This window comes from Alosa sapidissima, chromosome 6, assembly GCF_018492685.1.
Source record: "Alosa sapidissima isolate fAloSap1 chromosome 6, fAloSap1.pri, whole genome shotgun sequence".
Taxonomy (NCBI): Eukaryota; Metazoa; Chordata; class Actinopteri; order Clupeiformes; family Clupeidae; genus Alosa; species Alosa sapidissima.
This window is the reverse complement of record NC_055962.1, coordinates 26,619,622-26,633,452: the sequence shown is the minus strand read 5'-3', so window position 1 is coordinate 26,633,452 and position 13,831 is coordinate 26,619,622.

Below are 13,831 nucleotides of genomic sequence, written 5' to 3'. Positions count from 1 at the left end.
CACCACTTACAAGTTTTGCTGATCCTAGCACTTACCACCCGTCTTGAACTGACACTCAACTGTTTAAAACAGCACTTACTGATGCACTTATTCTTACTGTATTCTACAGTTTGTAAATTGTCCTAAAATTGTTGAGAGAATTGCTTTAACACTTAACTGTTACCATGTTGTTGGTCGCTTTGATTAAAAATGCTAGCCTAGAAATTTAGACGCGCCCCTAGCGCAAATTACATTTGCTGCCAGGGCTAGTCTAGCAACTCTCCATTGGCTTGTGAGCTCCAGAAATCTAAACTTAATCAGGCCTTTGAAATCGTGTATAGAGTCTTTTGGTGGGCTTAACATAATGATTGATGGCAGAGTTGCAACGGTTTGGCTTGAATTCCCTGCTACTTGAAAACAAATGTCCTATTGCGTGCAGAGGGAATTTGAAAGACAACTGATTATCCCGCCCCTCGGACTGAGCACTGCGAACGGTGAGTGCCCAGACCCTACATTTTAATGTGGGTCTGGCTCGCCAGGCTATAAAAATGCGTCAGCCAAATGTAATGTAATGTAATGTAATAATGGTGTAGACCCAAAGAGTGGTTGAAACGTACTTTTTTTTTATTACACACCAATTACACTGGGAGCAAAGAAGATTATCTTCACTTTTTTCCCTTTGCAACTGTCAAAGAAATCCCATAAACACAGGAAGGCCTAGGGTAGCCTACATCAGATGGCCTAAAGATTAGGCTCTTCTGCATAGCATTACAGTAAATGATTTGCATGCAGTAATTTGAACACTGACCTTGATCTAGCCTACTTTGGCTATTTAAAGGTAATTTATTGCCAAAACATCACACAATATAAATGGGCTATAACAAATAATAAAGGACTTAATCACGCACAATTATGTAGGAAGTTTAGAAGTTGACCAGAATTGACCAAAAGTGCACCAAATTCAACACAAATGACTCAATACACTTGGAGGAGGCCTGCGTCCTTTCTTTTCCAGATATTTTAGGATTCGGATATCGTTTCAGTATCGAGTATCAAGATATGTATGGCAGGTATTGTATCGAAGTCATAATTTTGGTATCATGACAACACTATGCCAGAGCCACTCTGTTTTCTAGATGTCGAGGATCGGAGGCTCTACCACCAACAAGTTATGCTGCTCAATGGCATATTAGAAGAGCACATTATCAAGCTCCAAGCACACATACCAAATCCAGTGTTACTAGAAGTAAAATGTTTTTTACTTGTCAGTTGTTTACTTGTCAGTTGTTGACGGTAGATGTAGCTCTGCATTAGGCTTATTCCCGCTATCTAAGTTCATATGTACTGTAGGAGTTGAAGTTATCTGTGCAATTTGTTATTGTGATGAAATGCATTAAACACCACGAGTGACTCACTATGTTAGTAATAAAAATATGGTTGTGTTTTGATTAGAATTTCCGAGTTTATTACATGTTAACTGTAATCATGTTCCCATTAAATACGTTAATAAACTATAGTATGGCTTCTTTAATGCTCAAACATGTATTTAGAGAACACTTTTATTTGGTTTTAGTGATTACTTTTGAAATCAACCCAATTTAGGGAAAAATAAGCAAAAATAATCGCTATTTTATGTTAAAATGCTGATTATGCAGCTTAGAACTCAGAATTGAGCTTGGTAAACAAAATATTCAGAATCAGCACCCTCAAATTAGGTAAGAAGGGTGGTTTACCAACTTTTCCTCAAATTTTCCGTCAGAGGTTCTCTTCTGTGAAGCTGCTCTCCCTCTACCATAACTGCAGCTCTCTTTGCTGGAGAGCGCACGATTTTGCAACTGGGTCATACCACAAGTGCAGACAGAAAACTTCCTTTTTATTTATACTTCAAAACAAAATGGTCTGGTTTGGACTGGCCAGGAGCCACTTTTTTGTCTAGCTTATGTGGCCATGTGAGGTGAGATGCTGTTGCTTCTGTTTTTGTGGCAATGGCACTTATCAGTGTCTGTTTAAGTGGCATATGATGGCACTGTCAGAGACCACAACAGAGGAGGAACTGAGAGAGAAAAAGGAAGCTGGGTGGCAGTGCCCCTCAGTGTGTGCCCCTGAATAAACCAGAAGTACCAGGAGTCGGTGGTAGTGTGGGGGCTAGCATGAAGTCAGGGACGGACAGGGAAAAAAAAAACCCGGTATATTTGGCCCAAGCGGCCCTCAAATCAATCGGGCACACCTATTTAAATACAAAATCCTTGCATTACCCTTAAATATGCCTATATTTTCAATGAAGTGTCGTGATGCACTGTGGACAAACGTAGGCCTCACTGGCTATCACTCTGACTGATCAGAGGTAGCCATGGAGCACATTATCTCCATATTCAAGTAGGCTATACAAGCAATTATGAAAGAAAAGTTTCTGCTTGAATTCAAAGTATCATTTCAAATTATTCAATAGGCTACATTTATACTACAGTATACAATGATCAATAGATAGCATTACCAAAACATCACTGAAGCTTATGTGTAAAGAACTAAATGAACTACAGTTGTAGATTGTGGTAGACCTTATTGTAATTTATACCAGTAGGACAACTGAAACAACACAAAATAAACAGGGTGTTGGTGGAAATATTTTATTCCTGTAGGCTATACTACCTACCTACATTACTGGTGCATTTTAGAACAGTACAGCTACATGAACTAATTCCCTTTAATGTCTTCCAGTAGCCTAGCGTATAGCTTACTTGGCTTGTGCATGAATATGACTTGACGTTTTGTAGGCTACATTTCCGTCAGTCTACAGTCTTTTAGCCCATCTTTACCAAGAAAACGCTTCAGAGATAGAACCCTTTCCACACTACTTTGGGAGACCAACCACCACTCATGCCATCGATGTTGAATTATGGGCGTCTGACGGAAACTGATCAATCTCACCAAGAATTAACGTTGATTTGACACTCTTGCTGTCCGGGTTTGCAAATTATTTATTTAGAAAACTTAAGTTGCACTATTTGTTATTATGATCACAGCAGGGCCTTACTTTGTTGTCATTACCATACTATGCTGTCATTACCTTATCATTACATTATCGCAATTAATAAGTCATCATAATCATCATCGTCAGCATGTCATGTCACACAGCCTACCTGCTCCATCACTGAGTTCTTGTTATCATGTAGCGTCAACTAGGCTACACTCTTCACCACCTGCTCACTGTCCCTCTGCTCTGTATGCTTGCTTACATTTCCTCGTTCAAATTCAACGAACTTCAACATGTTGCTGACGTGGGCTAGCCTACTTGCAATATTTTTGAATCTTCTACATTGGTGTTATTTTGGCACAACCGGCACCCGCCGCAATTTCAACGTGTAGGCTACTTCGCGTAACTATTTTGATGTGCTGACAGAACATATTGTCCAACAGTTGTATAACATGTCTAGCTTATGTGGCCACGTGAGGTGAGGTGCTTTTGCTTCTGTTTTTGTGGCAGTGGCACTTATCAGTGTCTGTTTATGTGGCATATGATGTCACTGTCAGAGACCACGACTGAGGAGGAACTGAGAGAGAATAAGGAAGCTGGGTGGCAGTGCACCTCATTGTGTGCCCCTGAATAAACCAGAAGTACCAGGAGTCGGTGGTAGTGGCTAGTGCCTGTCAGACACCTGACAGACACCTCCTTCTCCATGGGCTTGGGGAACTGCCAATCTGCAGTCAACAAAACGGATTTCATCGCTGGATATGCCACCTTTCTTTGGATCTCCTTGCTCTCACTGAGACTTGGATCAAACCAGAGAACGCTGCCACCCCGGCTGCACTCTCCATTAACTTTACGCTCTCCCACACCCCTCGCCCATCTGGACAAGGAGGTGGGACGGGCCTGCTTATTTCCAACAAATGGAAATTCAGTCCGCTGCTGCCTTCAAACAAATAATGTCTCATTTGAATACCACGCCATCACAGTGATCGCCCCATTCCCTGCCCACCAGACCAACTAGGCAACTTTATGGATGAACTGGACACTGCTGTGTTCCATCCCTGAGCATGACTGTCCGCTACTCGTCCTAGCCGATATGAACTTCCACTTAGAAGCCCCAGGTTCAGCGGACTTTATCACCCTGATCCACTCTTTTGACCTTGAACTGGTTCGCAGCCCACCTACTCACAAAGCTGACAAAGAGCTTGATTTGATCCTCACGCGGACAAATCAACCTAACCTAACCCTAGTGCCTTCCATGCAGCGCTGCCTGGAAGACGACATTGGGGGCTTAAAACACCAAGTAACGTTTGGTGCATTCGTTTTGCACGCAAGGAATATTGCTTAATGTAGGGATCATATGTGTTTTGGGGGTGATCTATGTCAATTTTGATGTCATGTTGTTTGTTTTTAAATGTCCGCCAGTTAGGTGCGGTGTGGACTTTTTCGAGAGGTTTGACTTTGCAGGTGTCGGCAGAAGTAATGGGTAATTGGCCATTTAAACGCTGACTTTTCTCCATTAGATTAGATTTGATTAGATTCAACTTTATTGTCATTGTGCTGAATACAAGACAACAAAATGCAGTTTGCACCTAACCATAAGTGCAAAAAAGCAGAAAAGTGCAATGTTATATACATATAGACAGGTGATGCAGTATAAACAGTATAAGACATATACAGTAGTGCAGTGTATATTGTAATATACAGTTAAGAAAGTGGCATGGTTTACAGCATAGGTTCTCAAAGTGCGGCCCGCGGAAACATTTCTGGCGGCCCGCGATAACATCTGACAACATCTGTGAAACTGTTAAAACTGTACAACTGTACTGTGTGATTTGAAAAGAATGAATCTCCGTTTAGTGGTTTTTCGTGGCCGTCAGGTTTTCCTGTGGTGCTTTGGTAGCTGGAATTGGCCCTGAATAAGGCCTATGCTGATAAGAAGCAAGGCACACTGAGAGTTTGTACTTGAAATGGACTGCAACCCGAACTGTTATATCCCAAATTTGTCTGTTGAGGGTAGAGAACCGCAGGGATTGTGTGTGCATTGCATTTTAGCCAGGTTTAGCCTCAGTTATGAATTAAAATCTGTTTAATGCAATAAATATAAACTGTAGAGATGCAACCTAGTCATTAAAATGATTACAAATGGGATTTTTTTTCCAGGTTTTAATTTTTTTTTCTCCCCCCACCCCTTTGGCGGCCCTCAGTTCAATGTTGGGTTCCTGAATTGGCCCTCACCAATCAAAACTTTGAGAACCCCTGGTCCTGGTTTACAGTAATATAATTAGACCATTGTCAAGTTTGTTGACGACACTACGACGATTGGTCTCATCAGCAACAATGATGAGACAGCCTACAGGGAGGAGGTCCAGCACCTAACATTGTGGTGCACCGACAACAACCTGGCTCTCAATACCAAGAAGACCAAAGAGCTCATTGTAGACTTCAGGAAGTCAAAAGCTAGCACACACGCCCCCATTCTCATCAATGGGACTGAGGTGAAGCATGTCACCAGCTTCAAATTTCTGGGTATCCACATCTCTGAGGACCTCTCTTGGACCCTCAACGCCTCTCACCTGATCAAGAAGGCTCACTAGTGTATCTTCTTTCTGAGGAGACTAAAGAAGGTCCACCTGTCTTGTTAGATCCTGGTGAACTTCTGCCGCTGCACCATCGAGAGCATTCTCACCAACTGTGTCACAGTTTGGAATTGCAACTGCTCTGCCTCCGACTGGAAAGCACTGCAGAGGGTGGTGAAAACTGCCCAACGCATCACCGGTTCCTCACTCCATCGAGGCCATTTCTTATTTCGATTCCGGTTCCTAACGATTCTCGATTCCGATTTTTTTTAAAGGCAGGGTCAAAAAAAGTTTAGGATATTTTAAATGAGCTAGCTAGCCAACGGTCTTTCTCAGGGTATCTGCACATTTTCCAAGTGCAAATGTAAAGACTTTTAAGACCTTTTTAAGACATCTAAATGAAAATTAAGACTATACCACGGCAAAAAGATATATATGACTGTTTATGCAATAGTTTTTTTTCCTACTAATTTTAACCCCCACCCCATTTTGGATGTCTACAGAAGTTACCAAATATATTTTGGCGAAAGAAAAATAATTGTGTGTGAATTACCTTCACAGCTATAAATGCCCAATTTTAGGGTCTGGGTTGCTTGCTTTTGAAGCTGGCTGTACATATTTGGTTTTCCTTACTGCTGAGGCTGACTGTTCTTCGCCTGTGTCTGTAGTAGCCTAGGGCTACTTGCCAAAGACATGTGCACTGTACTGGATTCCCTTCAATATTTTTTTCAAAGTTAGACTAAGCTATTTACATATTTTAATAAGCCTACTTTATATAATTTACTATGTGCATCTATTGTCCAATATGCAGCACAGCAAATTAAAGTTAATCCACTTCTTTAAATTTTGCATACCAGTTGTATCTAAACCAACCAAAGCTTGACTGAAACATTGTAAAACCATTGACTTGTTTTAAATTAATTAAGAGACAGGTCCTCCTCGCATGATCCTGCTGAAAACTGCTGGTTTCATCTCAAGCACGCACGTATTATGAACGCACATATTTTTTTTTTTATGTAGCAGTCGCCGACATTAAAAAAATATGCGGTTATATTTCACAACTTTGGCGAAGTAGGCCTAGCCTACTGGGAAACGCTGGCAAGCAAGCTGCTGGCAGATATTACAGGTAGGCTATTATAACTTTATATATTTTCTTCCCTAGGCTAGGCCAGCAACACACGCTGGAAAGATGCAAACAGATCAACTTAACATATACAGTATTTCCTCCTGATTGCGAAGCACTGCACATAATTTGACCAGCAGTCTTTGCGTCCATAGTTTGTGAAACGATGCTGCGTCCGAGCAAAGACTTTAGATGCCAAGCACAACTCCAAAAAGGAGAAAAAATGAACGTCCGGCTTGAGGCTGCACCGGACGCCGGACAGGGCTTTTAAAATCCATATGTCCAGCCTAAATTCGAACATATGGCCAACCTATCGCTAACTGGCTTACCAACTCTTTCTCCCGCTCATTCTACCGTAGGCTCCCTCATTCCACGTAGGCTACCTGTCTATCTCTCAGGCCTCAGCTACACCACGAAAACGTCAGGCATATTATTTTGTACTACTGTATTATTACCGTTTTCACATCTTTAACCAAACCCGTGAAAAACATCTTCACTCTGCAACCACTACACTTCCTCCCGTAGCCTAATAGCCTAGTCACTTATACAATTGCGTTTTAAATACACGAAACTGGATGGAGACATCACTCGCTCTCTTGCACTCGCTGGCGGTCCCATACGCACATTTAATACCTCTCTTTCGAAAATTCAGTTGTATTTAAGACTTTTTAAGGATCTGCGGGAACCCTGCTTTCTGAATTAAATAGTCTGACCTTCTCCATGAATTTTAACTCTATGAACTATGCGCTTCTTCGTTGATGTTCAGCCGTGTCTTCTTCCGGTCGGCGGACTAGGAATCGAAATTTAAACTTTTGAACGATTCCGGGAAAGTCGCAAAGATAGTCCCGGTTCCAACCAATACTCGATATTCGATACCCAAGCCTATTACTGTAAACCACCTTCTGTAATCCGACTGTATACTACTGTCTACACTGACTATACTATATTTCTTGTCCTGTCTATGCACCACCTGTCTATTTTGTATTCTACTTTGTACATCACATTGCACTTTTCTGCTTTTTTGCAGTAAGAGGGCTGTGAGCCTTGCTATCAGGTCTGCTTTCAATTAGCATGTAGCCATAAAAGACTTTTAAAAGAATTTTTGTTAAATGTTTGTTTGTCATTTTCATTTTACATCACATCGGGTGTGACAGTTGGATTATTGATACATTTGTGTCACGTTGTAAGTAAAAGTGTGTCGGATTGGAATTGGGATTATTGAATATAGGTTGTGTGATAGGGTCAGCCCACGTAGACGTTCACTGGCTGACACCTACAGGTGCATGAGATGAGGATTAATGAATCCGTAACATCTGATAAACCAGGAAATGCTCCCGTGAATTGTTGGAGTCGCACATTGCCGTTGCTGGTCGGAGTAAGACACAAGCCAGGGAGTGCACGCTATTTGAGACTGTGCCAAACTTTACATTGGGCATTAGGAGCCCCTGGCTCGTTTCACTGTGGCGGTGTGAGACCCGTACATGCAAAGTCTTGTTCCTGCTATTGGGATTAACAAGGGATGACCAGCTGACGTGGGTCCTCTTCCAGAAACGGTTGTATTGTATGGCGGTCACAGCCAAGATCCACAAACAATCATCATTCGTAGTCTGACCACTGTTTTCCTCTGTTTATTTCTTTTGTTTGTTTTTGGTTTATATACTAAATAAATACTGTCTTGTGGGCCTTTATCTGCCATTATTCTGCCCTTAAAAGCTTGCAGTATGAACACTCTCTTAATGGTTGAGTTTTGATACAATCTGCAGTTCGTTCCTTGTGTGATTTCTCTTGATATCAACGTGTTAACTTGAGCGTTTTGCAGCTTGCAGTGCTACACTAGTGTGTGCATGAGTGTACTATTAATCACGTATGGCTGAAGATTTGTCAGTTGTCTCAGCCCGAGTTCTCCTTCACCAATCAGGTTCCCTACTACAACAAGTCAGCTAGAAATAAAATCAAGCAGAACAAAAACACCTCCCAGCGTGTTCCCCTGGCACAGGGTTATTCCCACTCCTAGAATTTCCGTGACTGTCACTCAAACAGACCACAGTGAACTCTTTGTCTGGTTTGGGCATTCCAGAGAGCAAATAACATGACAACAGCTCATCAACCGTGCAGAACCAGCTATGTTATGCAGCCATGATGGTGCCTCTTCAAATAACTGCTTTTCACTCTTCACACTGTGAATGCGTTATAAGATAACAATACTTTTCTACAATTCTACAATACAGTACTTTTTACAATACCTCTGGTAATGTAAAATACAAGAGAAGATGACTTCATGGGTTTAAGATCCCAAAGGGAAGAGCTGATGAGGGGCATAAATACATTTCTACCATATGCATTTTGTTGCTGTGATTTGAAAAGAGTGATATGCATGTTTGGGTTGCTGTAATTTGAACAGAGCGATATGCACGTTTGGGTGCAGCCGTGGCCTACTGGTTAGCGAACTTGTAACCGGAGGGTTGTCGGTTCGAACCCCGACCAGTAGGAACGGCTGAAGTGCCCTTGAGCAAGGCACCTAACCCCTCACTGCTCCCCAAGCGCCGCTGTAGCAGGAAGCCAGTGTGTGGTTCCAGTTCAGTACAGTGTCATGTTGATGTCATGTTGAGCACAACAGGGTCCACTTCAGTCCAGGATATCCCCTTACAGTGTCATGTTGACGGATCTCTTCTCCTGGGAATCGAAACATTCTCCCACAACACAAGCTTCAAGTACGCATTCTATTAAACATACCTGAAGTCACAGCTTTTACCAACTTGAAAGACCAGTCTGGCAAATCTGATGACTTTGGTTCAGATACTTTCTACCTCTTTGAATTAGGAAAAAGCAGAATGAGCATTCAAATTCAAAACAAATTGACTCCGGATGTTGCTGATTTTCCAAATGGGAAGTATGCCTACCGGTAAATGAACTTGGTTAGGCTATTAAAGAAGAACTCAAGCCATTTTTAAGGAAACAAGTGAATTTTAATTACGAAACTAGACACTAACACACCTTATATGTGATTTTGGGAACTCTGTGATGAATGGAAATGAAATATATGACGATCGAAAACTCATGAAAACGCACAATCTGGACATTTTATCATAACTCGGTTGCCGCTTTGGGTCGAATCAGTGACACATGCACGTCAGCTCAAAACCAGGCCATTTCCGTGGGTCTATCACTAGGTGGCAGTCTCGCCAGGTCACTTCGCGGAAACTTGACAGGCAACACTTCATATTTCATGAAAGACGTTATATCTCCATTTCTAGAAAAAAAACAGCGATTTTGATGAAAACTAGCCACTGTTTAGCTTGGAATTTCTCAGGAACAGAGGCGTGTAGAAATACACGGTTTGCACCCACTGAGAGCTAAAAGTCTCACCTTTCAAACGAGCCATTGTATGTGTTCATAGCTATAACACAGAATATGCTGTGACTGTACAAAAATCATCAACAATGGTCTAGATTGCTGGCACTCTAGGACAAAGCTTCCATTCAATGAGTTAAATGTGAGTTTGGCAGCTAGCAGCCAAAGTAGCTACAATGCTATGCTATGTTATGGGGGCATTAGTTAAACTGTGTGCCTCTTACCAGACTAAAAATATCATTACAAGTGTTGTGCAACATGATCAGAGGCCTTACATGACACCACTGTGCGTGTTCATCTCAGTAATTCTGAAAAAAAAAGTAGCCTATAGGAATAAGAAAGTCCATACCAAAGTCAAACTCGTGCCTTTTCTCATTTTCAAGGAGACCAAAACATTTATTCCACAAAGAAATGAAGTTTATTCCCACACACACACACACACAAGTCTCCAGATGAGATGTCAATGGTGAAATTGATTTATTGATGAGCAAAAAGGCAGTACTGGCACACACGCACACACACAGGGACATTGTTGATTTTGGTCTTGATATCCCCCCCTCTGCTTAATTATTTTCATCACCATAGGGGGCAACATTTATCTCCCTCTCCCCGTCATATAGATTATGCTACTTCTAATAAATCAGCCAGTGGGCCTAGTGGACAAATAACTTTCAAAAATAATCTGTACTGCAAAAAAGAATGTTGGTGGCTATTTAAGCTATCTAGCGGGTGTTTTACAGCTGCAAGAAATGGTCCTGGCCGGGGTCATCCCTATGTTCCCCGCTACCGGGGAACATAGGACCCTTTTTTCAAAAATGTCCTATGTTCCCCGCTGCTTCCAAGTAGACTGCAGCCGCACGGCAAGGCGCGGGTTGTTGTTGCTCCGTGCCCACACTTTGTTTGTGATGAGGGAAGGAGAGGGGGCGCCGCGAACTGAAGTTCTTTGCACAGAGGCGCAGTGCGGAGCCCAGTGCGATATAGTCACGTTTAATTGATTTAATTGAGACACTTAAGTCTTGTATGTAACAGTAGCTGGTGTCAGTGGCAATCAGCCTAATGACACAGCCCCACCTGTTTTCCTATGATATTAGGATTGGCTCACTGTCTTACTGCAACGGCCTGCTGTGTTTAAAACTGTGGGTTGCGACCCACTACTGGGTCGCGGAGACATGCCAGGTGGGGCGCGAACTGACGTGAAAAACAGGAGTTTTTTTTATTTATTTTTTATCTGTAGCCTGGGCCCAGGTAGCACCCGATGCGCAATGGACACACTGTGATATTCACAGGGAAGCGCTCGTGTCAAGGCAGCTTAGTTAGTCCCGACCTACATGAGATTTTGAACGTTGTTGTGAGAGTGGTGAATTTCATCAAAACCCGGCCCTTAAAAGCGCGTCTATTCTCCGCACTTTGCGAAGAGATGGTAGCTGACCAAAAGGCTGTACTGTTTCACAGCGAGGCAAGGTGGCTTTCCCGAGGTAAAGTGCTGTCGCGCGTGTTTGAGCTCCGAGTCGCCTCTTCTTGGAGGAACAGTGCATGTTTAAATCTGCAAGCACGTTCATTAATGAACATTTCTTGACGAAACTGGCCTATCTTAGCGATAAATTTGAGTTAAATGTCCAGTTACAAGGCAAAGACAAGCACCTACCTCACCTAGCAAATAAGATTACTGCATTCACCAAAAAAACTTGAGTAGGCCTATGGGACAGGCGCCTCGATCGCGACAGTATTATGCCTTTGAGATTTCTGAGCGAAATCGCTGAAACGTCTGATTGGGAGGCACTCTTGTGATCCCATGTATTCAACAGTAGGCCTACATCACATCCCTGCAAAGTTTATTTCAAAAATATTTTCCAACCAGCAGTGCTCAGTATGACTGGATTATGGATCCATTTAATGCAGCATGTTGGCATTTCATTGAATATATTATACAATGCTGTAAAATGGCTTATGCTTCCTAATATGTTGCTGGAAAACAGAAATATGTGTGTTATGTATTTATTTACTATTATATCTGCAACACCAGCTGATTTTAACTCTGTTGAAGAGGATATATTTAGAACTTGTCATTATTTCAATAAATTTGACAATTTTAAGCTTGACCTACCACTTTCTTAGAGCGATGAGGGACAGGTGGGGCTCGAGAATGCCCTCTCAAAGTGGGGAATGAAAGAAAAAGTTCCTTCTAGATACCTCTTTTTCGCTGACGATGCAAATTTTCTTGTGGTTCGGACTTGCTACAGGCATCTCAATTTGAGGTGAGCATACTGATGCAGATTCTCCCTCCTCAAAATCCATTAGCAAATTTTCTTTTCACTTTCTTGTCTTCTTTACGTTTCATGACGATGCTCGATTTAGGCCAAGTCTACTCTGCAAGTTGGCGGGCTTGTTACTCCAGTCTTGTTCAATTATGCTAGCGGGCTTGTTAGCAAAAGCAGTTCATAGCATTAGACAGTCAGATTCGAAAAGTTTGTTATCGATAGCCTATTAATTCAGTCCAAACATTGAATTAGTTCTTTCTCAAGCTTGACTAAGTTCTACTTTATCTTGCATTCCTTCCGACTGGTATATGACTATTCATACTTACAAAGAAAGCATACAGTACCCTAAACTTCTTCAGAGCTTAACACAAGGCGTGTGAATTGGTCGCCATCTTGCCCCCCCCTCCCAATCTGAAAAAGTGAACTAATCAATCAATCAATCAAACACTGCCGCCGACGTCACTGCCAAAGTTTGACAAGCGCAACAGCGCAATTGGTTTTAGAAGAGTTTAGGACCGTCAATGCTATGTCATATTATACATAAGCCTAACATCTGAGAAATAAGCTACTTTTCTATGCTGATTGCTGGCAGTTAGCTAGGCTTACTTACTGTTGTTAGCCTACTACTAGGCTGTAACGTATGGGAACAGGGACGTGTTTAAGAGGGAGGGAGAAAGAGAGGCGCTTACTTTAGGTTACATTGGCAACATTTTCGCTATTTCGCTAAAATGTTTCACTTTGCCATTTCACACATTTTAACCTAATATGGCGTTAACTAAAAAGCATAATAGATTCAAAGCCAACTCTTAACATGTCTCAAATTTGACGTTAGGTTTCTAACACGACTAACTTCGGATGAAAATCAACGTGGTGGTGGTGATGTCGCTATTTTGCACACTTGCAGACTGCTGTTCATTTCTCCTTTGACTTGTCATCTGTGAAGCCAAACATTATTATGTTTTGGTATAAACGTAGAGCCTTCCATATTTGCAAGTTAGCCTACCTCAGTCTGTCTCATTTGATCTGGCACTTGCTGTTGGTCTGTCGCGTCGCTTCACTTGGTACAATGACAGGTTCGCTCGTGTGACGCATGCAACAGCACCTAAGAAGATTTTCTAAAATCGTAAAGTTAACTCCTTAATATCTATGAAAAAAATAAAAAGTCGAGTAATTTCAAGTCATTTGTCTCAAGTCTCAAGTCATAAATAGCAAGTCAAAGTCAAGTCCAGTCTTTTATACATGTTGATCAAGCAAGTCTCAAGTCTTAAAAAATCTGACTCGAGTCAAGTCATGTGACTCGAGTCCCCCATGTCTGCTACACACTAAGCTAACACACACACACACACACACTTACATACAAATAGAATGATTTGCAAGTATAGGGGATGGAGAGAAATGTACAAATGTGATTTATTTTTTGTGGAGAGAATGTGCAGGAATGAGTGGTGGTCATATGTTGTACTGCTATGCGGAACCAGTTGTACCAGTAAAAATACTAAGCATAGTAACTCCCAGTTGACACATAACTTAGTAGCACTGCAAGTATGTGAAGTACAAACTCAGTCTGTAAACT